The sequence below is a fragment of the Rhodnius prolixus genome, unplaced genomic scaffold (genome assembly GCF_049639745.1).
Source record: "Rhodnius prolixus isolate KJV_2025 unplaced genomic scaffold, Rpr scaffold_7, whole genome shotgun sequence".
In the NCBI taxonomy this organism is placed as follows: Eukaryota; Metazoa; Arthropoda; class Insecta; order Hemiptera; family Reduviidae; genus Rhodnius; species Rhodnius prolixus.
The window spans coordinates 1,009,600-1,034,341 of NW_027411582.1; the positions used below are offsets into that span (position 1 = coordinate 1,009,600).

Consider the following 24,742-nt stretch of genomic DNA (forward strand, 5'->3'; position numbering starts at 1 on the left):
AATTTTTTAAGAAAAAAGTAATTAGGCAAACTGTTCATGTCAGATATATTGTAGTATTTGAGCGGCATTGCTAAGAAAGCCAGTGAAGCATGGAGTAAAACATAACAGCACTTTCTGCCTTGGATACTCTAATAATATTCATATGCTACTTCATATTATTATTTATTAATATTATTAATAATTAAAATTCCATGAGTATGTTAATTTGGAGGCGATGGGCTAATTCCATTGTGTCCGGGGCTGGCTGTGTGTGTTCCCTTGGAATATTTATGGAGATTGTGACGTAGCACCGCCGCCCCACAGATCGTCTAGGAGTCCGCCCCTCCTCCTCGCCTACTTCTAGTTCTAATGAATATCCTATTCTTAGCCAACTAATTATTTCCACCAAAATTACGGAAAATAATTTTTTAATAAAAAAAAGAATATCTTTAGTTCTTATTATTTATTTTTTTTATATTAATGAATACATTTATTTTGGAGGTCGAATAATTTAATAAAGATATTATCGTGTATTGTGTGCTTATTTACTTTATTCCTACATTTTTAGTTTTTTAAAAAAAAGTTTTTCTTCCAGAAAACCCAAATTTCCAACTCCTTCCATCCCTCCAAACCAGCAGGAACACCATTTCTGTAAGTTCTCTCTATTACAGACCAGTGTTGCGGGCTTGGAGCTGCTATCGGTAGACTAGAAAGAGACATCTTTTATTGGCTTACTACTAGCACAATATCCGGCTACTTGAGTTAGCAGGAAACGATCTGTTTACAGATGAAGACATTCGACCGGAGCGAAATCAAGACACTCTACTAAATCTCCTCCTTAATTCTTATTTCGATTCAGTTAGAAGCCTATCCCCCGCCCCCCAGTGTAATGTTTAGTTCGCGATTATAATGCGAACCTGAAACCTAGGGAAATTTTCCCACCTACTTGCCTAGGCAACAGCACAACTACTAAAATAACTATTTACCAATTTAATTAATCACAATAATGTTTTCGATGGACCTTAATTAGTAGACTTTACGTTTAATCCATTAAAATTTGACAATTACGCTGCAGTTACCAGCATTTACAATAAGATGTTTATGCAGAATAAATGTTAATGTTAAACACGGTTAAGATATGGTGCATTTTCCAAGTAATGGAAGTAGGCAAGCTCAACAGGTGGAAAAATCGACCTCCAGGGAAACATTACGTTTATAGATAATAGATGAAGCTAATTCAGTATGCAGCAATATGGCAGCTGGTTGTTCTGCCATTTTTTGTTTTTGTTTTGTTTATTCTAGTAATTTCTAGAATATATTTGGATTAGCCGTGTGGTTGGAACATGTAATCACTTGTCCAGAACAAGATGGCCGCCACATCTCACCAGTTATGTAATATTTATATCAAACTATCGGGCCAGCCAGGGGGGGTCCACAATAATGATGCATTCCGATATAGCACGTCCATCTTTTATTCATACATTCAGCCTGTGTATGACAATATATTGAGCCTCATCATCGCACAGCTGTCCGCCATAGAGCTGTTTAGTTAGAACTATCTTAAATAATAAATGTAGAAATAACAACACACCGCCGACCGACTATATATGAAGTATTCAGTAAGAAATGGCCGAGTCCATTTTGCCACCTGCTGAATACACGCCATCACTTTGTTTAAGCAACAATAATTTAAATTGAAAGTGTTCTCCAGATTGAGGTTTACGCGTCTTCCCACAGGAAGTGACGGCCACAGGTGACATTGTTCTCGCCAAATATAAGGAAGGCAGCCGAGGTGGCTAGTGTCTGCACCTAGTCTGAAATTAGTTCACTTCCTTTAACCAGGTTTGCCCACATACAGCTAACAAATCGTTTGCCCAAATGAACAAGAGTACGACAGTGCTGTCAGCTGATCCTAAGCCAGTGGTTTTGGACATTGTCCATATCAATGAATGCGAGGACATTTCTACCACTGACGGCTGGAGCTTAATAAATCTCCAGGATGCGCCTGAAGTTTACACCTTAAACAGAAATGAAGTTCCTAACATTGACCCTCTATCAACTTCGTCGGGTACAGTCACTTGCTAATGGAGACAACCTTCTCATTAATTAGGGAAATTAGGGCAGTAAAACGATAATCAATCCAAAGAAAGTGCAGTTCCCTTCTTCCTTTACAAACCCTTCTCGTACTTCTCAGACACACCCAAGAAATTTCAGGTAATCCGCCATTGCCGGAATTCCTCTCCACTCAGTTCGGTCGCAACCTGATCACAGCTGCGCTGCACAATTCAAAATGCAGATTTTCTTTCCGACTAAATGCCCCTTAATGAAAACAAAATTGGATTTTAATTTGTTAATCCGCGCTGAATGAAGGTAATAAAGGCTGAACGGAGGTGATTAGCGAAGAGGTTGAAGCCTGCGGACAAACCGACAGACGGCGTATACTCTGTCATCACGCGCCGAACACGTTCTTCACAAACAACAAGGAGTAAAGCTGCAGGCCAGTTCAACTGTTAAAACAATACGAACAGTCGGTCGCATTGTGAATGTGCGGGTGCTGCGTCGCAATTAATATGGCTGCAATATGGCGGAAACAGATGTACACCAAGTCCCTTACATCGGCTGCTAGATATTATGCCAACTGCAGCCAGACCAATACAGCAATAATCAGGGCAGGACGGGTCGGGCAACTAGACGATCTGCACCAAATATGAAAGTAGAGGGTGTATTTATTAGGTCGTCTGAAATCGTCACCATTGCACGCCTCCACAAGGGGCGCTGAAGAGAATCTAATAGCTCTTCTAAAATGACCATCTACTCAATCAGCACTCAATCGAGAGTAAAGTCCTGCATCGGAAGCCATGATCTGAGTTGGCTAAATGTTCATTGGCATTCATCAACCACATGGTTCACCCGAGGGAACTTATTCCCATAAAGTGAGGAATTCGTGGTGGCGCTCAAGTCGATCGTGTTGAACATGACCAGAATTGTCTTTAGCCAGTGAGAAGATGAAAAGTTCGAATTTTGGACGTACCAGCTCGCCAACTCAAAAAAAAACAAAGATTGGCAGACTTGACTCATGGATAACTAACCTGTTCGAGTGAGAAGCCCTTTATATATAATCTAAAATAATAACACAGTATAATTATGTGGTAATTAGATTAGCACTATATATAATTAAGAGGTGTAGGCGAGTTTGGTGTAGTGGTTATAACATTGGTCTAGCGAGTGGGAGATCCCAGTTCGAATCCAGCGTGTTCTTGCTTCTTATTTAATTGGTAAAATGTTAATTGTGAAGCATGAACTTCCGCCCGCCCCACCGTCCGCGACACCTAAGTTCCGCCTGAAAAAATAGACTATCACTTCACTTTATATTAAGAGGTACTTTGTATTAATAAGAAAATAATATTAATCAGCTGATATAAACACTAACACGACTGCCTCTTACCGCAATTCGAACACCTGAATTTTCTCGAACTTTAGAGAATGTAACGGAAACGGCACTTTGGTGGAGAGCTGAAAATTGAGTTTCCCTGCGATTCGTCGCAAATAGAAGTAATAATATTGCAGGGGCTCCAGCACAACCATTTTGGAGCAGATCTCTAATGAACTGAAGAAGTACGAACTGAGTAGAGTGACAATTCCCCATCTCAACTATGTTAGGTCGAATACGTTATTAATTTTTAAACACATGTAAAAAGGGCGGAAAGTTATGTTAAAGTACTGTTGATAATAATATCGCAACTACTCAAGCTGAATTTTTGTGGAGAAACAACTTCGTTCCTACAATTTTCTTACGCCAGTATATCTGTGCGACAGAAGTACCACACATCTCACTTGCTTCTAGGTAATTTAATGTTGGCTCGTCTAGAGTAATAGAATGGTCTTTTTAGGTACAAACAGCGTAATTTCACGCGCAGATCAACGGGTTTTTTAAACGGAAAAATTAATAATTTTAAAGTAAAAGTGCGGCCGTATGAAGACGAAATCAACCTTAAAGTTTTTGTAAAACTTTTTTAACTAATTCAGAAGGTAAACTCTAAATCTTAGGTTAAAAGCAGATGGATAGGATGGATTAAACATTATCGGTTAAACTCGAAATTAAGAAACAGATGGCAAATCACTAAATTTCGTTTTAATTTACATATATTGTACGATTTTCCTTAAATGGCAATCGCACATAATCTTGTTGACTGGTTTCCTATTCGTAGGTTAATAACTATCAAGTAGTATATTATTATTTTTTACTGTTAATTATCTATTAGTTTTTCACTTTGCACTCATTTTCATAAAATATCCTTCGCCATCAAATGAAGATGCAACATACTGCATGTTAGGTTAGCCAAAATATAAGAAGGTTTGTTCTCTAGGGAAGGTTCTAAACAGGGATGCCTGTAATATTTTTAAACTCATTACTTTGAATAAGTTCTTGTGTTTACTATTTCTAAATTTAGTAATCTTTTAAATTTACATTTTTGTTTTGGGGGTAATTAATGTAAAAATTGAAAACTCACTCAGAGCGCGTATAGAATTGGGCAAACAAATCAATGATTGCAAATTTGAACTAGCTACACTAAATCGCCCATTTTTGGCGATTACGGACAAAATTCTTTAGTTTTCTTTCCTTATACTCTGAAACTTGAGCTCCATTAAAGATCTTCGTTCCTCATAACAGACTGTTACTCTTAATCAGAAGATACAGTACCTCATGTTTATGAAGATGTTAACTACTTACGTACATATTTAGCTTTGATAACTCTTTCATAAAAATGCTTCACTAAAGATAATGACATGGAAGTGGTTAACAATAACACCCCAAAAAAATAAGCCTATTTGTAGGCCGAAAATGCGTCCAAAAGTAGCATTGATCAAAGTAATTTTTCTAAATGGAACATCTGCATAAATGCAAAACGCCCTGTTGTCAGTGGTAAGAGAAAGAAAAAAAAAACGTTGCTACTGCAAATCTCAGAATGCAGGCCATTTTTTTAGCACATTGCACATTACATGGATTTTGGTGCAGTCTGTATTCGAACAAAGAAATACCCAAATTTGGAGTAGTGGTCGCAGCCAGCAACTTTAAAACTGTTGCTGTCTTGAACTCTGGGTACTTGACAATCAAACTTGGAGAAACTCCGAGACAAAAATAGAAGTAAAGAGAAATATTCACTGAGCAAAGAACACAAACTGAATTCACTCTCAGATTTTAGGTTATAACTTTGAATACTAAGCTTGTTTACTTTCAACCTGGAACGGCAGTTTGTTCAGCTTAAACTTATCGGATATTTATATAATTCTAACGCTTTATACAATCAATATTTTGATATTATCTTATTGATATTAGCAACACCTAGAATCTTTTCTTAGTATCTATCTCAAGATACTGACTACAATTTTCATTTCTTCAATATTGCGACTCTTCAAGCAAGTATTTACTGATGAATTCTTCATTTCAAAAAGTTTGAGGCGCTTGCCCTTACTTCCGCTGAAGTACTTGAATGAATCGGAGAGAGCAGCTAACTGTTACCATCGACAAAACAGAAAGACGGAGTGCTTCTGTTGCGGTTATTGAAGACAAAACGACAAGATGTGAGGACAAATGTGTTCAGTACCGTTCAGGACCGACAGTACAGGTGTTGTCGGTGAGTGAAGAGCGCCAACTTACTGTTTATGGTAGATGATTACTATAATTTGTATTGTGGAAATATAGTAATTCTCGTGGGACACGAGACCCGTATTCAAGACCTGCGACTCCGATCTGTTTTCACCCGATCAGCCTGGGGCTGGTGAACATACTGCTGCGGACGGGAAGTGCTGTATTTGTGGTAAGGTTTCCGCTGTAATATACACCGGAAATACCCGTTTTGGGTTTTCACTCAGCCCATGAAGTTGGTTTATGGAACTGTCCCTCAGTTTAGTTGTAGTTTCGTCGCGGAAAAATGAAATAAAAGTGATAAATCGATTCAGTAAATTGGTAGAAACTTGAGGGTTAATCGAAAATAGATTTGAAAGATTATTGTCAGTCGCTTCTGGCTTAGATAATCTCAAAGAAGTTGCATTTCTAGCTGAATTTTAAAATTCGAAATTTAGCTAAAACCTAAATACTTTTTAGGCCTGAAAAAGGAAGAATTGAAACTTGCGATAGCGTACAACAGAGTACTTGGAGGTGCTACATTTCAGACTGAAGTGTTTTTACGTCTAAAACGCTGAAGACATTCGTGGATAACGGAAAGAGAATCCAACATAGAAATATTTTAGCGAATGTTGCATGACCAATAACATCTGGTTTTGGCACAATTCAGATCCCAATAAGGAGTTTACGGTCAAAATGAACTGTCCGGAAAAGCTGCCGTATTTTTACTTGAAAAAGAAACTTTATACAGAAGTTAAGCATGCCTCTAATGTGCCGCTTCATTTGTTCTGCTCTTCTAATTTAACAAATTATCATAGTTACAAAAAAATATCGATTTATTGACTGTTATCCAATCAATTGTAACAAAACACCTGAATTTTTGTTTATAATATATTTATAAGAAAAAATCCAATTTGGAAGAATAATGTAAATTTCCCGCAATGCCATTTTCCAAAGAGTCAGAAGTAAAATTAGAGTAAGACGAAATACGGATCTTATAGAAGGAATTTTTTTTGCTTTCAAGAGGATCTGCGCAATCATTCAATCCCGCAATTATTCTTAGATTTAGGCACTCTCTAGATTGGAGCCAGAGGAAGTCCTGTGCCGAGAATATTGTACTTCCATTTACTCATAGTAGTTGGGGCATCGTTCAAACTGTGAAAATGGGACCTTCTGGAGTCCGCTCATGTTATCCAAAAGAAAGAATTGTTTTTAGAATTTGATTTCCTAATATGCAGTTGAAGACAACGAAAAACTCCTGAATGAAATCTGCTTTCTAGCTTATGGTCCCGACAATTCCACTTTTGGCCAAAATCAACGGAACTATTGTCATCACCGCACTGTAATAATTTTTTTAAAAATTCTTTTAAAATAATTTTCTTTCGTGGAAATGTAGTAATGGGATGGGCTAGAGGCGCGACTTTGCCGAATGAGATACCAGAATTAGTGAGAGCTTCGCTAATTGGTCTGAAGTGGCCGACCACAAGTTAAAGCCGTAAATGGGCGGTACGTTACAATTTGATGGTTAGTTTAGGGTTACCCTGGGGTTTCATGGAATCAATTTGCCAGTTTTGGGTAGGAATATTCTCGATCGATTTTTGCGATACTCTGTACACTTGTAGATCCACAACTTTATTTGAAAATGTTTCCAGGATGTTTCGATTAATGTGATTTCTGGAAGTTGGTTCAGTATTCCTCTGTAGTGTCATCCTATTGTACTACAATATCCGGTCCAATCACTTAATTAATAAAGGATCAAACCAATGGCAAACATTCCGAGCAAGCAGCAGGAAGTGTCTTCACCAAATCGTTCCCCCTAATTTCCAGAAAACCAAAAATAATATTTAAATAAATTGTAAACGTTACAGAAAGTGTTCTGGCCGATTTTCTAAATGTGGCCTTTAAAGATTTTCCTTCTGGAAAGCGCTAACTGTTGGTTCAAACCTTTTTCCTCAAAGAATTCCTTTAAGACAGTTCTAGTGGGACTTAACGTGCCATTTCACTAATTGTGCGGTGTAACCGCCTAAGTTATACTTCCGAGAAATAAGTATATTTGCCTCAAAATGGAAATCAATGACTGAATTAAGACTTTAAATCGCTTGTGCGTTATCTTTTTTGCTTCCCGTTCACTGAAATGAAGACCAATCGCGATTGTTTAATCATTCCGCCCCAAACAAACATTTAGTAACAACTCTAAGTTTTAGGAAGTCTTGAGGTTGAGCGGAAAGTGGTTAGCGCTGCCAACACCACGCTGATCTAGTTCTGGTTGAGACTGTACTATAATGAATGATAACTTATCAGATAAACTGGATGATAAGGAGTAAATGTTAGATAAGGAGAGTCACTTACTGCGATAAGGTGTGGTATGCGTCGGGGGCTGATGCTTCGCCCAGAAGCTGAGTGCAGCCGCCGTGTAGTCCAGGTTGGAGGTGCTGCTTCAGCCTTCGATCTGAAGAAGTCCGAGTGCGGTCTTGGACGCACGTCTTCTTCTCAGTCTTCAGCGATAAACACTTGTTAATTGGTCAGTTTTACTTTATTAATATTAAGATTGAGTTTAGTCTTTATCACTATATATAATTGTTGACTAGTGGTAAAAGTCTTTAGAAATGTTGATCAAGTCTTTTAGAGAATGAACTAGGTGTTGCACGATAAGACGCTGTAAGCTCGGACAATGCTGGAAGTAGCGTCTGGTCGGCCCAAAGTACATTTAACTAAAGAAAACAAAAAAATAAAAAAGGAAATAATTAAAGTGTTAGAGGCCGTGTGGTGGCAGCAAGATCTGCGAATGCTTCACTAAGAAATGGGTGTAGAAGACGGACGAGATGCGTTTTAGGGAGCGGGCCAATATGCAGTTAGAGGACTATTGAAGACCGCTTTGGACCGGTCTATCCCCTCCACCTGCAAGACCACTTTGCCGAAAATTCGCAAGGCCCTCCCCTCTATCCTGCTCACTTCTTCACAATATTAGCTCGGCCCCTCACCCGGCCACGCCGTCTCACTCCTGCAGCCCTCTTTGTCGCGCCCCCCTCCTAGAGCGCCCCCTCTCCACTCGCACCACTTCTCTCCCTGCGTGCTTCCTTCTAGTAAACACTCCTACTTTTAATTTTATTACTCTCACTCCTTTTCTTCCCCAGCTCAAGAATTGCCATCGAACTAGATTCGATTTTCGCACGATTTTCAGGGCCAGAAGAAAGGCGGCCTAACAGTCGCAGACTTTCTCTTTCCGCCAAATAGTCGTAACGGAGCTCTCTATAATCCGACACGACTATTCCATAAAGAGAAAGACAGAACTGCTTAAGAAACATTGGCAAGGGAAAAGCTTTCTAACAAGCGTAACCGATCTTCAGCGTGTCCATCGATATATTAGTTACTTTACAAAAATCGTTGCAGTAGTTATGGAATAATTTCAGTATAAGATGCAAAATCGATTCCTGCCGAATGACCTACTTTGACCAATCGCATTTAGGCGAAATAAAAAATTTGCACATATCGCAGTTTTCAGTTCAAACACAAATTACCGACAATTACAGAAAAATAATTATAGATTAAGGAATCTTCAAAATTATGTTTCCTGTGAGAAATTGGTGACAATAAATAGACACAACACTTCCGCCAACTAGAAGAAGAAGCAAACATTCTGTCCTCTCCACTGTAGGACATCTTGGAGTGGTTCTCTGGAGTTTTCCTCGCTAGTAAAGGCATAAGGCCAGCTTAATTCGTCTTGGACTTAATAATATTCCATCAATAAGACCTGTAAATAATGACCGCACTGTAAAGTTATACTAGTATGGAAGGTTTCTATTAGGTTACAGAACAGTGTTGCCTAAAATTTCTGTAATGTACAAAAAGTACTGTAAAATTACAACTAGACGCTTGACAAAAATACTGAATTTAACAACCTACTAAATTTATAACACTTTTTTTTTGTATTCTTACTTAGAGTAAAAATTTAAATTTCACTAATTAATTGCAGAAAACAGAGATAATTTTTTCTATCGCTGTAATGGCTGAAATTAGAACTTTTCACTAATTTAGAATAATATCTATCTACGGAACAACAGTCTTAAGGAAGCTGCCGCTAGACATCGTTATTCCTCATTCTCTACTGCCAATTAATTGGCATTGACCCATTGGGCTTTAATTTAGGATAGTAAATAGCCCACTATTTTGAGACTACAGAAAATAGGTCTCTAAATATTTTTAGCTTTTCCAAGAGGTTCTTTGGAACATGGATTCGATATATTTTGTTTAAATCGATTCCTTGTTAGCCCACTTTGAACAGGTCTGTAGTACTGGGGAGGAACTGACTGGCAAAACACCTCAATGACTCAATGACAACTCTGTTACGGTATAGAAATCTCCTCGCTGTGCAATTCTCACACTTTCTCTTCTTCGGCTGGCTGCTGAGAAAGCAGTGGGCCAGAGAAATGAGAGAATTAACAGAGATTGATGCCATTATATTAAGCAAACGCTAGGTGTGTCTGTACAGTCAGTGGACGGCTGTGGCGGACTCACACACTTGGCGGCGTGCAGACTCCATTATCTCTGCAGACTGCCGAGTACTCAGTTACAACGTGCACTTAGCTCTTCCCATTCATAACTCCAGACCATTCACTCCACACTACGGCACAGACTGGCTGGCGCTCCAGTAACGCAAACACTCACTCACACGCAGGCAATAAATCTAAACAAAAAAATTTTGCTGTGTTCACCAGCAGGAACTTGCCGCAGTACATGTGATTGAATTTACTTGAAACTTGGACTTTTTACTGAATAGTTGTTCGACAATTTTTAAAAATTTGCAATAAAATAACAATATTTCTTCTTATGAAGGGGTGAGTCAGTAACCATGAGAGACGTCACAGTTCCTCCAGAATCCTGCTAAAATCAATTATTCCTGCAAAAAAGTTTAAATAAAAACTGATACGCCGAGTCCAAGTCTGAGTGAGTCCTAAGGTCAGCTACACAGATTGGGCTTCGTATAGGGAATCAAACCCAATCAGCCCGAAGCTGCGTAAAGTAATTGACGAGATTGAGTTGTAATCTGAGTTCTATGGAGGATAAATCTTGCTGGACTACCCTGTGAGGTCACCGCTTAGACGCTACACTTGAGCGATGTCTTCTAACTTGTCCTATTCCTCCACAGACTACAATCGATTGACAAAATAAAAATAAATAGACCCACCCACTTCCTCGTAGTTTTTATAATAAACTTTTTTTCTATTTTAAAAACTAAGGATTAAATACCAGATATGTTTTTGCTTCACAAGCGGAGATAACAATAAAGTTACCTTTGACTTCAGGTTTGTGTGTGATATTATTTTATCACTTTTTTGTTTGCTAGTTGATGAGAGATGGCAAGTCTGTATGTATCGGTGGTCTGCCAATGCGCGCGGCATATTCCACATATTAGCCACTCTACAGTGGCGTGTCCACTACAGTGGCGGGCCTCTCTGCCATGTTTAAATATTTCCACTCTGCTAAATCATTTCACTAGGCACATAATACAAGGAACGAGACAGACTGTCACAGCAGAATGTTCGCCTGTCAGATCTCGCCCCCCCCCAAAAAAGAGCAAAAAACAAAAAATGAAATGTTAAGAGGCAATTTATTTTTTTTTGTGTAAATGTAACCACCTCTCTCTCTCTCTCTCTCAATCAGCTGCAATTCTACCCCCCACACCCCACCCACCGACAGCTCATAGCGGAACTGATGCAATTGTGCAGATATTCCTTGTTGAACCTGTCGCCTAATATAGTCTTACGTCTCCTATAAAACGTAAGAGTACTCTGTCGAAAATCGGCCATAACTAATAATGAATACTAACAGAATCCTTGTAGGCGCCATTTGTGCCGAATTCAGAATCTGATTGGGTGAATCAATCAATCTGTGGCATGGTGATTCAGTAACCGTGAGCAAGACCGCACACTGTCAATCTATTTTGTATCCTTTGGCATGTACAGTAATATTGAAGGAACTCAGAAGAAGTTATGATTTAGCGACAACTTCATCAATACTGCTGAGTATCATTAGGTCTGACTGACAGCCCAAGGATCAGTCAGTCTGATTGGCTCGTCTTGCAAACTGAGCACCAATCTCTACATACGTATATTAACAGTCCTCCATACTTTTATTAAGTTTTGGCGGAAAAGAATACAATTACCAGCCAGCTGACGATTTAACAATAAATACAGTTTCCACTAATTTTTTTCTCTTTTATCACAGTATTTTCTTTAGAAAATTCAAAGTCGAAGAGAGTATGATTTTATCATTCTCCTTTGCCTGATCTAAGAATACTAAAGATACTCTAATCTTTAATTAAAAGAAAATGAATGAAATTCTTGTTTCGAGCAGTTTGTGAGACTGTGGACCGCGCCAGCACCATTCCTTTGGAACTCCATTTCATTGAGTAGATTTTCCAGTTTAAATGGTTTCTCTAATTTTTTCAGGCGGGCTTTACATCCAACTACCAATTAGGTGTCGCGGACGGTGGCGACTAACAAACATACTTTACTGTAAATTTCTTTTATTAAACCATTAAATAAAATCCAAGGCCTAAAGACCGGGAATCGAACCTACTAAACCAACAATACATCTTAGTATTGCGGGTCTAGTCTCTTAACCACTCGGCTACTGTAGCGCCTAGAGAGGGTTTCTCCAATTATTATCTTTAAATTTAGCAACCACAACATTTACTTGAAAGATTCTATCAGAAAACTTGGAATTCAGGCAATTTTAGGGGGGGGGGGAGGCGAAGGAGTGGTTAGGCCACCCACTGCAAAGCCATTACTTTGGTCAAATCTCTACAATCTCTAGAACTGATAACAAAATGGCGGTGCGAAGAAGGGCCGGCGAATCAAAGCCACTTGTGGCAACAGAGGAAGTTCTCGATGATGAATGTTGCATTGTGCGATCACCCTGGAGGACACGGTCCGCTACAGCTGTTCTTCTTGCCGGCACCGTCCACAGTGGCGCCACCTCTCGCTAATTGCTAGTTTCCTAAAATTATTCACAAATAAATCAGGCGCGTAAAGTTTGCCTTCCTGTGGGCCGAATCTGAGTACCGGATGTGCCCAAACAGTTGCAGGGTTTTTCGAAATCTCAATGTTTTTCTCAAAAATTTGCCTCTAAAAGCTATAATAGCTTTAACCTCAAGAAACCCTGGTTTTATTTTTGGGATTTAAGTTCTGTTGGAGCCCACAATTCTGAAAATAAGGGAAAGCAAACAGAAGCCAAAAATTGAATATTCATGGGAGGGGGCAAAAAAAAAATTCAAATTAAATTCAAGGCATCAGGACGAAGCTTAATCAGGCGGTGAGAAGGCAAACACAGGCGCCCCCAGGACTCTCCTGGTATCCCCCAGGACCCTCCTGGCAGTCTAGCCTAATTATCCTCACATTTATGCACACTCACGACACCTTAAAACTTTTTCCATACTTGTGTATGTTGGGCGAAAAATATCTGCTCCGATTGTAACCATCTCTTTCAGACCTTGAGTTTTTTTAGTTTCTCTTAACAAGAGATTCACTTTGGCCACTTCCTGTTCTAAATCGGAAAACTTCAAGGAATTCATCTCTTTAGTATAACTAAATTGCTGAAACAGCTCCTCAAAGTGATTTATAGTTTTGTCAAAGGTGTTTGCTTTTTACTTGTGCGCAAGAAATGGAACTGAGTAGGCTTTGCAATCAGAAAACAAGCAACGAAACGGGAGACAAGAAAAGGATCAAGTAATAAGCTGACAAAATGTAGCAGAGCGAGAGAATGACGGAAAATTCAGGGGCCCCCTCACTGTTGATGTGAACTCAGTCATAAATCTTTCCCATACATCTCAAACACGGTGACCAACCTTATGATGTTTTCAAAATGTTTTGAAAATTAAATAGAACTGTTGTAATTGTGCCAAAAGAGAAAAATGAGTGTTCGTAGCAGGTTTTTAGATCCAAATAAAGATACGTTGAAGATAGAAAATTGGGCAATATTGCCATGAATGGACCATGAAGGGACAATTGGAGTCTGGGCCGAGACAACCTGTTGCAGCAGGTTCATCACTAGTTCTGCTGAATAGAGAGAGTACACCTAGAATACACCGACCGTTGCATCCATAAAAAGATTTCTCCGTCAGTTTTTTAACGAACTATTTCTTTTTTTTTATCTATTTAGGACGGGCCAAGTAAATTTAGAGAATGAGGACACGTTGTGTGGGGCTATTGGGGCTATCCCTCCAGTGGGTCACAGTTAACTTTAACACCCCCTTAAATCTGTATAGAGGGTGGCCGAGTAGCTCTAGATCTACTTGTTGTTGCGCCGCCAGGCAAGACAGAAGGAAGTGAGAGGGTCTCTAGGAAGGTCCCCCCACAGTATATTGTCCTCGGACGTGGGAGAAGAGTTGCCCAAAGAAGAAGCACCAATTACATTCAAGTGCCGAAATGCTACAAAGAGGGGGTGGCATGCACAATAACAGAGATGCAAATATCTAGTTTTTTTCGCAAGACGGGTCACCACCCTTTAGTACTAGAGCTATTGTTACATTTGGAGAGCGCTATTGTCCTGCTGTACCTGTGCACTGCGCTACAGCCAGTCCGGTTCTGCCAGGACCGTTGGACTCCCCCTTTCTAATTTGGTCCAGAGAGAACATCAACTATAAAAAACTAAATCTAGACTGCGAAACCTCACTCCTCCAACTTTCCAAAACAATACCCAGTTACTTGTCGCATCCGTACACTTTGCTCATTCGATACTCTTCTAACTCAGATAATTAAAAACGGATGTAGACATGAAGTTCAAATAAAATCAGTAAAAAAATGTCAATAAAAAGGTGAACTGGAAATTTTACCAATACTTTTGAACCATCCTTAAAATCTATTTGCGATATAAGTGGCAGAATCGGACATTACACTAAATGGGCAATCCAGGGGGAACCCTTCCCCCGGGAATACCCTTAAATGAATTTTTCAGGGAAAAAGTATCAAATAAAATTCATCTTTTGGCTAAGCGCTGGAGCTGTTTTCCAGGAGGAAAAAAACAGTTATTGATAAATATTTTGGGAGAAATCTAAGATTTGGTTCAAAAAATGGGAACCCAATCTTGCAAACCTTGCTAACAGAAACTTGGGTCTATTGGGCAGTATCCTAAATTTACCGAATTTACAATTTTACGTTCAACCTGAAGGCATTTTAACCAAAAGAAAGGGAAGTCGTGCGGGTTTTTGGCTTCGGAATTCATTTCTATGAAGGATGAGGAATACTGGCTTCTCTGACAGGATATCAGGCTGTAGACTGTAGGCCTTTCCGGTTTCTCCAAGCGGCCACAGTATCAGGCTTAACTTATCATGTCCACAATGAGCTGCAGTAATTAAGTGCTCTGAGATAAACAGACACATAATCGGCAAAATAATAATTAAAACTGTCCGGTAGGACAGTTGTATAAGGGTTGACCATCAAAAACTGCACGAAATAGCGTAACGTTAAAAAACACCCAACTTTGACAATTTTTTTCTCTTTTTCTATAAAAGATAAAATTCCCAAATTTTCTTTAAAATGTAGGGCAAACCCTCCTTTATGACTGTAATTTTTTGCAACAACCCTAAGTATTACAAAGTAAGTAAGTGCATTGTGCATCTGTAGAAGAACAATATGCAATGTACGATTTGCCAAGTTCAAACACCTTGTTGTCCAGACACAGTCCTGTGTCTGCTAAAAATAAAAGACGTACTAGCTGTCTGCTTAATTTAAATTCCAACGGTGAGCCGAAGTACGATCTCTAGCCAGGGACATCGCATCGCGACAGCCGGGACGGCACGTCCCCAGAAGTGCTCTCACATCGATTTCTTTAAGTAAAAGTTATCGATCAACATAATGTCAGTTAAAAGAATAAATTTAAAAGAAATCGTTGACGCCATTTTCGAGAAGAAAAAAAATCTAAAAATATCTTTGTTTTGTTGCTTTTTGGGATAAGGTACAAAAAGAGGGTCTTCCACTTTCAGGGTGGCAAACAAGAAATTGCAATGAGCAGGGGGGAAGAAGCTGGAGCAGCAGGTGGCTGTGTGGAATCTGATAGTGGAGTTTGTGATATCTTAGGACTCGACAACAATCAGCTTTTGGACGAAATCAGTTTACCAAAAGTGTCGCTTTATTGAATCGAGTTCGCGGTTTTCGATTTCTCTTAAACGCCGCTCTGTCGCGTTTCTTTCAAACGGTATACTCTATTTCCTTGTACACAATTTGAAACAGTTTTCCAACGAAATCCTTACGAGGGCACTTTTATCGTATATGTACTCATATTTATCGAATAGAGAGATTAATCGAAGTATCGCATGGAGATATACGAGTATTTCTACACAATGGTTAAATAATAATTCAACTTAATAAAATATTGAAAATAGTTATTTATGTTCTAAGTACATTTATGTATTTATTGTAGGTATACGATGTTACTGTTAGTAGGTTGGTAGGACTGGCTAAGATTATTAAAACTGTCCGGTAGGACAGTTGTATTAGGGTTGACCATCAAAAACTGCACGAAAAAGCGTAACGTTGAAAAACACCCAACTTTGACAATTTTTTTTCTCTTTTTCTATAAAAGATAAAATTCCCAAATTTTCTTTAAATTATAGGGCAAACCCTCCTTTATAACTGTAATTTTTTTGCAACAACCCAGATCTAATAGGTTTTGAGAAAAAAGTTGCCAAAAATGAGCAAAAACGGCTTTTTCAAAAAATGTTCTTGTTCTTGTTCTTGTTCTTCTTGTTCTTCTTCTTCTTGTTACCTTTTTTGTAAACAACGTAGCGCCTAAACGCGTGAACCGATTTTCATGAATGAGGTGTCATTCGATTCGGAGTTTTATGTAGATGTGCCTTTTGGGGGTCTCGACGCTGTACATCGAATGGGAGAGGAGTTAGCCCCCTTTATGTAAGGCCCCCTCCAAAATTATTATTACTAATTACTCTGTAAATCTTGGCCCGATTTTGATAAAATTTGGTAGGATGATAGGGTTAGGACTCCCCTACGTAACATTAAAGCGACGATCTGCTCTTACACTTGTTAAGGGGAAGTATAGCAATCGTTGCAAATTATCGACACGTGAACCGATTTGCATGAATGAAGGGTCATTCGAATCGAAATTTTGTACAGATTTGCACTTTAAAAGTCTCAACGCCGTGCCTCATAAGGAGGGGAGTTTGCCCCACCCAAATAAGGCCCTTTCTAAAACTATTATTACCAATATTTCTATAACGCTTAGTCCGATTTTGATAAAATTCAGCTCGAATAAGTGGTTTAAGCTCCTCTACGTTGCTGATGCTCTTGCACCTACTAAGAGGAAGTACTGCAATCATTTAAATTATCAATGAGTGAACCGATTTAAATCAATGAATTGTCGTTCGATTAAAAGATCTTTGCCTCTTTGCCTTTTAGGAAGAAGTACTGCAATCGTAGTTTATTTTTCTTACTCCTCTTAAAAGGAAGTACTGAAATCGCACTTTAATTTTGCTATTTACGTACAAATACCTTCCTATGTTATTCAAAACGCTTTTTCAAAAAAATTGTTATTGAGGATGGTTTGGGGGAACGCAACTATAATCATTCTTTAAAAAGATCTCTCCATTGGTAGTTACGGTTCCGACTTAACACCTTATCAGATTATAATGATAGAATTGTTTATTCCAAATTTTAAAAAAATCTGTAAAGAAGATATGTAACTTTGTAAAATAGACAAAAAGGAAAATCTATCCAAAAGGTACAAAAATCTCCTTAACAAAAACTTACAGTTTAAAATGTTAAGTATAAGGGTTGATTAAACGCCAAAAGGTACACAAATCAGCAGTACCCAACATTTCATTAATACTTCATTAATTCTACTGCATTAATTTTCATTAATAAGTTATTTTTTAGAATTTATTAGATGTCACAGACCCGTATGCTGGCCACTTCATTTATAATATTTTTTTGTTATAATTATGATAAATCACATATAACATACGTACATGCATGTTAAAGTAGAAAAAGACAAAGTTAGAGTAGGCTACTGTCTTGAATTCGTCTTACCGAAATATTCGTGAGCACAAATAACACACAGTTAACAACAAGTAGATTATTCAACAACAATTATTCATTATATAAAAATAAATAAATAAAATAAACAAAATCATTGATGTAAGTTTTTTATAAAAAAAGTTTTGAATTTTTTAGCCTCATAATTTTTTTTAATTTTTTATAACGTTTTTCTTTTTAACCTGTAATTAATAGTTTGATTATTATAAATAACTAGATATTACAGTCAATCTACAGTGCTAGTTGAACATATATTTTGTAGACGAAAATGGCCAGCATAAGGGTCTGTGACATCTAATAAATTCTAAAAAATAACTTATTAATGAAAATTAATGCAGTAGAATTACTTAACTATTAATGAAGTATTAATGAAATGTTGGGTACTCGCTGATTTGTGTACCTTTTGGCGTTTAATCAACCCTTATACTTAACATTTTAAACTGTAAGTTTTTGTTAAGGAGTTGTAGTGTGAGCTGTGTATAAATAGATCAGGTTGGCCAACATGGCCACATAGACTTGGTGGAGTGCATTATTTACCTGCACTCTAATGACCGCAATTTCACGGCCTTCTACCTTGCTAAATATTTTAATTTCAAACCGAATTCCTCAGAAAATAAAAGTAGTTGTGCTATTGGCGCCCTTCAATACTGTCGGTCAATACACGCTTTGCCCTTACGAAGTCCAGAGGCTGCTGGAAATCACCTCCAGGATTACGCCATCAGTAGATGTACGTTAACTTGTCCCAATATGTAACGGACTTTTCTCTTGAAGAAAGAAAGCCAGCAAACGGTCGTTCATTTTCCGCGCCAAGATAAGTAAGAATGCGGTGGTAGCAGACAATGCCCAGAATCTCCCGTCTGGACCGAATCTACCAGTTTTTATTAAAATTTTTTACCCGCTTCAGGAGGGGGGGAAGGTGTAGAGATCTGTAGATGAGAAAAAAACGGTCTACAGCGTGTCTCCGGGCGCATAAATATCTACGTCTAGACGTAGTTAAAATAGTGTTTTTTTCTTCTCTTGGTGGAGAGCGCGCCCCCGCTCGGCCGATTTTCAACAAATAATAGAAGAAGCAGTGGGACCAACCGAACAAAGAAATAAAAAGAAAAAACCTCCTCCCTGCTACAATAGAATTGCCAAGCTTTTAAAAGACGATAAAAGGACCGGTTTGAGAATAGAGGTCCCCTCGAGGACTGGACTAGTTGTGCGGCGAGCTGAGCGCGGCAAGCGACACCTCCTCGCACTAGCCCCCCCTAGCACTCTGATCTTCACTATTACCCTTGGGCCGCAACTTTCTTACTAACGAACTTTCTTCTTCTAAGATCGGAAGATCGCAGATTTACGTTTTGGGACCTCTCAGTCTCATAAAGAACAAATCTGATCTATTCCCGAGGAAAATGCTCTTTAAGACAGTTCCGGGAGAGAGATGAAGTTGAGCACTAAAGGTCCTATCAAGGAAGCCTCGCATGCTACCTTCTTCCAACAGGAAGTCCACACTGGAATGGAGTCAAGCCACTGTAGGCCTTCCCGGTTTCTCCAGGCGGCCACAATATCAGGCTTAACTTATCATGTCCACATTGAGCTGCAGAAATTTAGTGCTCTCAGATAAACAGACACATAATCGGCAAAATAAATAAGTATTACAAACTAGTAAGAAAGTGCATTGTGCATCTGTAGAAGTACAATATGCAATGTACGATTTGACCGAATCAATTTTTTTAGTTTTTGGCAACTTTCTTAAAATTCCAAGTTAAGAAAAATATTTGGGCAACCCAGCCTTTACTGTGTGTTCAAATTAATATTGTAGTTTGGTTACTGAATTGTTTCCTTGTTTATTAAGCCTAATTGTGTTGTAGAGAATAATTAAGGTTTATTCAAGTAAACATATTTCAATTTGAAAATATCGCTTTGTAATGGAAGAGAGTTTAGAGAGAATATAAGTTGTAGTCAAAGTATTCTATCCAATTTTATTTATTTATTTGTTTTCTTTTCTCAGTAATACAATGCATATTAAAGAAGTTTATTTGCAAGACAACTCTCAGATGGTCGTCATGTCCATGCGTAAGTCTGTCGCCAGAAAATTTGTATTTTGTTTAAACTTTGCAATACTTTAATAAAGACACTATTATTATTATAAGTTGGTAGTCTGAATCCAGTGTCAGACATTTCATTGTTTATTGCAGTGATTTGGTTAAGATACTATTTCTGGCCAATCGAAGAAATTAAGCCCTTATACGGCGCCAGATTAAAGAAATTAATGAAATAATGAAGCAGCGAAGTGAGTAGAGTAAACTGGTCTGTCTGTAGTAACATGTAACTGGGCTAGGTGTAGGCCAGCGTTAGTGTCCTTGAACAGTGTCTGATGTATTGGAGCACGTCTCCTCTACCTGGCCAGTATGCAACTAGTTGCAATTCAGATCGTTGCCAGTAATTGTATGCACTTTAATGCTTCAATACTGAGAATAAATAGAGGCGACCCAGTTTCTCTAGAGTGTAGAGAGACGTGACAGTGATGCTGTGTGACTGGCGCTTAGTATTGGTGAACGAGCCCAGTGTTACCAACCCATCAATCTTCTGCAACATGGACACCTCCACCTCCTCCTTCTCCTCCTCCTCTTTTATAGCCTGTACTTGATAGATGGTGTTTATTTATATTGCACAGGGAGTAAGTGCAGTCTATGAAGGTTGCAATTATTTTAAATGGTTGTATGCAGTCTCGGTGTGCGAGCCAAGGTTACTGCAGCACCCGGTCCACTGCCACTCTGTTCCCGCAGGTATCTCTCTCTCTCTCTCCCACTTCTCCAGCTCACTACTCCAGTAAATACTCAATTAACACACACACAGACATCCTTTAAATTACTCAATCAGTTTCCTGAGAGCGCCCTCTGCTGTGATAAATAGCATTTTAATAACGCCTGTTCTCGGCTTATTAACCAAATAGATTTGCTATTTTTAAACTTGCCACTTCCATTGCCGCCTTTTCCTGCTAAAAGAAAGTGCTCCATCCGGTCAACATTTCCACACAAATCTGACGACAACCTCACCTGACTTCCTCTTCTCTGTTTACCAGATTACTGCTCTTCCAACCACTACAGATTGCGGCACAATGAAAGAGAAGTTCACCCTACCACCTCTGAACTGCCCCAAAACGAATGTTCCGATAAACAATGCCCAGTTTTAGTGTGAACAGGAAGTTCAGGGGAAATCGCTTCCATATCCGCAATCGCGTCATGTCCGGCCCTGTCCCATATTCTGTACACTTTACTCATCAAATTCCGATTTGATAAACTCCACATATAAAATCTAGCACGATTGCTATACTTCCCGTTATCTCGTATAAGAAAAAGCCAATTAGCTAGACCTAGATCTTGCACAGCTGTCAAGTCTCGCTAACTTAAGTCAGTTCGTCAGTAATTAATACAAAGCCAAAACTCAAAGTCCCATTATTTATGTGGCCAAAGAAAGTAATTAATTTTCTGTATCCACTCTATTTTAGTTCTTCCTGTCATTTCCTGTGCGAGGCTTCTCATCGACTGGGGCCAGCTGCTGGTCCAGGAACTACAGAGCGGAACATTACATTAGCAAATCTTTGGGACAAGACGATAAGCTGTTAGAAAATACTTTTTTTTCTCATTTTGCAAATTATTTTCTTTATTAAAAAATAACTGTAGATCGAGGAGGCTGTGTGAGAGATGAAGTTCCGGATAAGACGCTAGCGAATATCTTTCAATTTGTTATTAAAAGAAAGTTTGTAATTTTTATTCCAAAACAAGGTGGCGACGACTATTTAAGCCTAATTAGCACTAGATTATCATCTGCGGCAGACTGTGCGACTGATCTCCTTCTACAGTACTGACGCACGACGACCGACTGAATAACTCATCAAATTAAGCGAACCAAAAAAGAACATCAAATTAAGACCCAGAACTAACTAACTAGAGACGACCGGTGCTTAGAGGTTCAATCGTACTTAATAATCAATCAGACAGACTTCCAATCTAATGATTTCTTTTTTGGGTGACTAATTTGTATAACAGCTGTTGTATTTGCAGAGTGGTCAAACAAAAATCAGGCAAATGTATCTTGATTGTTGCTCAGTTTATTGGCTCCGGCCGCGTCAAAGGAAGTATTGCAGTTCAGCCTAATCTAAGGAATCATGCCGAAGGATGACTGGAAGAGAATGACTGTGTTTAGAACGGAGGGCAGAGCAGCCTTTCCTGACTGGAGGGCTAGAAAGGGGGAAAGCACGCGAGTTTTCGGAAACAGGAAGCGATCTGGGGAGACATGAGTACTAAAAATTTAACTTGCTGCGACTTTAGGTTTTTGAATCGGGCTGTACACAGACCATTTTTTTTTTACCAAATCTCTTATTTGGACTCCGAGGACTCTAAAATGTATATTCTTTTTAGAAATTGAAATCGAAATCCTGTCACGATCTCAATGCTCCCTTTTGCCTCTAGTAAGAGAAAATTATTTGAAATTCTTTCACAGATTGGCAAAACTGATAAAGAAGCCATGGAGGGGGGTACAAACATTTTTGAATAAATGAAAAATAAAAGAATTGCAAAGATTGTCTTTGGCGTTTTTGGGTTTTTTCAACGTCCCAGAACTGCAATTTCAAGTAAACTTGGTGTTTAGAGAGCAGCTACGATGGGAAGGCGCCATACAGTTAGGTTGGTATTTGACAGTCAAAATGAAATTATCAAAATCTAAAGTTGTTGCATATCACTTGGGGGCCCAGTTTGGCAACACACAGTAACACGTGCAGGTAGTTCACAGAGAGGAGGAGTTGCACCATCCGGCGCCAAAACAGAACAGTAGCCACAGATCCTGTTTACTAAATGTCAACCGATCTGGAGAAATCCTGTATTTTTATTACTCTGCTGGCCAAACCAGAAAGAAGGGGCCGAAAAACAATATGTGGGACTTAATGGAAACATTAGCAACAAGGAAATGATCTGCAGGATTGGGAGGCAGGATTTTGGCGGCCAGAGTGGTGCAGGTGCGCCGGCCTCCCCCCTTTCTCACACTGCCATTCTGATCGTAGTCACTTGGAGACTTCCTTCCCCACTTCAAGACGTACCTTGTTTAAACAGTGCCAACTAAATAGTGCCACGATTTTCTTAGAAAAAATTATTCTAATAAAAGCTACAGTTTCATGGCCATTTTTGCAAAAAATGCTAACAATTTCTTCAAACCCAAAATCTAAAATCTACTTCACCTACTTAACAGTAAGAACAAGAAACAAGAGCTTCGAACCCACTTTGTTGGGCCGCGACAAAAGGATAACTTTAACTTTAATTATTTACTGTCAACTATGATGGTTTTTTTGCTTTCTTTGTAGATCTGTTTGAGGATGGACTTTGAGGCGGTCCAAAAGAGCTCCAGCTAAAGGATTTGAGACCTGCTGAACCTTTTGGAACTTCAAAACATTAAGGATCACTCCCTAAAAAATTGTTTTAAAAAATTCAACATACTTGCAGGAGTTGTGGAAGAGTTGCTTCGGCCACAGAACCCACAGAAGTAGTTGTCACTACTTCCACTACTTCTAAAGTTTTTCTTTTGCTGGTAAAATTGATCACTATTATCTACGTACATAAAACTATTATTAATACAAAAAATTATGATTGCAATAAACGATTTAATGATACCTATTTATATCTTTTAAGGTGTTAAATAGTTTAAGATTTTATTACTTTTTGCAATAATATGGGCAGTAACAAATAATTTTCTTATTATTTCTTTATGGTAATTAGTAAAAATAGACTTCTCTCAGCTGTGGAAATGCTGCCAGTGGGCGATAAAGGTTCTCTCTCACAAATGGTTTTCTCCCGTTTTGGAGTTTACATTTCCCAACTTTAGGTTGGATAATTATTTCTGTAGGATTCGTATTAGACCGGAATCTGTTGAGAGTAAGAGTAGGCATCCCTCTTTAGTGTCATTGCTACTTGTGTTTTTACTAACCGTGTAAGAAATGATGTTTTGGAATTGTGCGTTTGAAGAAATATGGACAAGATTTTGGGTAGTATGTCTCAAATGGAATCCTATGTTAAGCAATTTGAGAATGTTGCATAACACTGGCCGACTTTTTCACAAGAATACTTAGTACTTACCGTCCTGCGGAATACTAAAAGCCAAATTGCGAACCCGAAATACAAACTTCCTCCTGCCTCCAGAACTAGACCACTACACTACTACCAACTTCACCAAATAATTCACTAGGATATTTGGAACAGCCAAGACAGATAGGAGGTGCATGTTTGGCCAGTTTGCGGACAAACAGATAGAAATCAGCTGACTCAGCCGCCATTGTTCTCCACATTTGCACAATACTGGCCGCCACAAACTTGGCTACTAATCACAAACTCAGGTCTGAATGGCTGGCTGTTATTACAGACATATGTCTATTTTTTTAATTACTATTATTAATTTTTAAATAAATTTTAAAGGTTATATTTTTTACAAAACATTAATTAGATTTGATGCCGTGAAAAAGACATTAAAATCGCTCGCTGTGATAAGGGATACATAAACGTTTGGAGCTAAAATTTATTAATTGTTTCCAAATTATTAATTTGCATTTTGGGAAATAAATTTGACCTTGAAGTTGAATGACGTCTTCCAAAACAGTAGCGCTCTGGCGGCCAGACTTTCAGTCGTGCAAATTTAAACTTATATCTGGCAAATTATCTAATTATTTGTCTAAATCTTTCCTTTGAAAGAGAAACAATTTCTGTCACCATCAGCTCCAATTCATCAAAGTCTAGTCTGTGTCATGCGCAGTTTGATAATTCTACATTGGCCGATTCTCCAGCTAATCATATCGCTGGAATCTGACCTCATACTTTACTAACAATTTCACAATGACGTAGCAGCAATACACTGATAGGTTTCTCTTGAATTGGCCCTTGAATTTCTGATTTGAAAGAGGACAGATCATCTAATAAAAGACAAAAATAGTGTGTTTAAATCGATGCGCTCCACTTTTCTCCTCGGATTTCCGAAGGCTAGATCTCCGGGAATCACAAATCTTAAGCTGGATGCTGAGGAAAGATAACATACTGTAGTTGGTTGATTCGGGCTTCATTTATTC

At 38.5% G+C, this 24,742-nt stretch overlaps 1 protein-coding gene and 1 long non-coding RNA gene across 4 annotated transcripts in view; one reads left to right on the top strand and one right to left on the bottom strand.

Annotated features, from left to right (window-relative positions):
• Positions 1–8,093, bottom strand: part of LOC141446644 (uncharacterized) — a 134,468-nt gene extending 126,375 nt beyond the window's left edge. Inside the window, exon 1 of one of the 2 annotated variants that reach the window (XM_074113247.1) lies at positions 7,955–8,093. The gene's annotated coding sequence lies outside the window, so the exon portion shown is untranslated. The remainder of the gene's footprint in view (positions 1–7,954) is intronic. The other variant, XM_074113245.1, reaches the window with a different exon arrangement.
• Positions 7,988–24,742, top strand: part of LOC141446650 (uncharacterized) — a 134,017-nt gene continuing 117,262 nt past the window's right edge. The window contains exons 1-4 of one of the 2 annotated variants that reach the window (XR_012453808.1): positions 7,988–8,126; positions 19,646–19,710; positions 21,146–21,258; positions 22,994–23,217. This is a non-coding gene — a long non-coding RNA (uncharacterized lncRNA). The remainder of the gene's footprint in view (positions 8,127–19,645; positions 19,711–21,145; positions 21,259–22,993; positions 23,218–24,742) is intronic. The other variant, XR_012453807.1, reaches the window with a different exon arrangement.